The sequence below is a fragment of the Galeopterus variegatus genome, unplaced genomic scaffold (assembly GCF_000696425.1).
Source record: "Galeopterus variegatus unplaced genomic scaffold, G_variegatus-3.0.2 Scaffold3395, whole genome shotgun sequence".
Classification (NCBI taxonomy): Eukaryota; Metazoa; Chordata; class Mammalia; order Dermoptera; family Cynocephalidae; genus Galeopterus; species Galeopterus variegatus.
Window position 1 is genome coordinate 146121 of NW_007729506.1, and position 1927 is coordinate 148047.

The following is a 1927-nucleotide window of genomic DNA, read 5'->3' on the forward strand; positions in this document are numbered from 1 at the left end:
CAGCGTGTCTGAAACAGATAGCTTGGTTGTAATAGTTTGCTGGACTGTATTTCCAGAAACTTGGGCTCTGTTTCTAGCTATACTTTGAGTTAGCCCAGTGGGTTTCAAACTTAAAGATATGTAATAAATATAAGAATCACCTGGGAGATGGCTAAAATGCTGTTCCTACCCTCAGTAATTCTGATGTGCTATTCAGGAATCTGCCTCTTCAATGAGTTACCTATGTAATTCTGATGCAGAATTTTGTACCTTGAGAAACATTGTACTAGTAATTTGATCAATAAGTCCACTTTTTCTTCTCTAAGCCTATGTTTTTCATTTCTGAAAGGACAGGATTAAAGAACTCTTAAGTTCCTTCTTAACTTTTAAATTCTTTTTATTCTATGAAATATATTAACATTGTCTTTGGCCATACCACCCTGAATACTCCTGATCTCGTCTGAAATATATTGCCATACTACATGAATAACATACTACAGGTGTTCATATATATGTATAGATAGATGAACATATCGTTAAAGATGGATATATTCATGTATGGCTAGATTCATGTATTACACGTATTATTTTTGCACTGGGAAGCCTCAATGTGGCCTTCATGTATTACTTTTTTATTATTCATGTATTATGCATAAAAATGCATGTGGATTACATTTAGCAGACAGATTAAACTTTTCAAAATGGAATGTAGCCCATAGCTAAATTAAGTTCTTGACTTTTTTTGTGTTTGGTGTGGGTGTTGTCATAGCCCAAACAGATGATGCCATGAGGTGCTCGGTTAGATTTTTGGATAAATTGGAGAGGAGAAATCTATTAATATTTTTATGGGACCTCGTCTTCTTGGTATTTTGGGTTGTAGCAGGAACTTTGTCTGGATTTTTCCTCATGATTATTTGCCAGATTATTGTGGCTGCATCGGGAAATTTCAAACTATTTATGTCCTATAGAACTTAAACAGCACAACCCTTACCTTAAAGTAGTTTTAGGAAGTCTTAGGCAGTGTAAAAAAAAGTGGGGGACTTAGTACTAGCTGGGTGTGGATTTCTGTGCTGTTCTGGTGGAGGGAGAGCTGCAGAAACCTCAGGACACTGGAGCATTACTCGGAGTGTTTTGGAACATAATAATTATGGGGTGGAACTTTGCTCATGTTTTCCTCATTGAGTCCAAGGCTGCCAGGATACTTAGGAGTGAGAGGCCAGTAAAGGGATTGAGAGAAAGGTCAATTTCAAGACTTTTTTTCAAGCACTAAGTAATTCTTTCTTTAACATCTGGGTTCTTTTAGTAAAATTGTGCATGAGCTATAAATAGTGATTCAAAGAACCATGCATGGATCTTCTCTGAGGTCTCTGCCTATCTCTTAATGGTACAACTGGTGGCTACTTATCTACTAATGTTTACTGAGCATCTACTCAGTCCACAGCAGAAGTGGGGAAAGGGAATATGAATAAGAAGATCCAAAATCAGGTTGGGGCAGAAGAACTATGAATATATAAAAATTATGAGAAGAAAATTATTTTTATTGTCTTGTATTATATAGATATATGTTATGTATCTATTAGTATAATTTATGTTATGCGTTTTTATCTTAATTATGAATATGATTTATCTTCTTTTCTACAAACTTAAATATACCAGATCAAAAAATTAATTAACTGACTTTAAAAACTGCATTGTATGTTTAGAACTAACAGGACAGAACTAACAGTAGAACTCCTGAACCAGGCAGCTGTGGGTTTTTGCTTAGTTCTCTGGTTTACAAGGCTGTGTGTCCTTGGGCCAGTTATTTAACCTCACCTTGATTATCTGTAAGATGGGGATTTCATGGCATGGTAATTGAGAACACAGGTTCTAGAGCCAGACAGCCAAGGTTCAAATTCTGGATGTGTAACGTTGGATAAATTACTGTACCCCCTTTTACTCATCGATA

At 35.7% G+C, this 1927-nt stretch overlaps 1 protein-coding gene across 1 annotated transcript in view; it reads left to right on the forward strand.

Moving 5' to 3' along the window:
- INADL (InaD-like (Drosophila)) overlaps positions 1–1927 on the forward strand; it is a gene marked incomplete at its 3' end in the record, with an annotated part of 165617 nt that overhangs the window by 104914 nt on the left and 58776 nt on the right. The window lies entirely within an intron of this gene.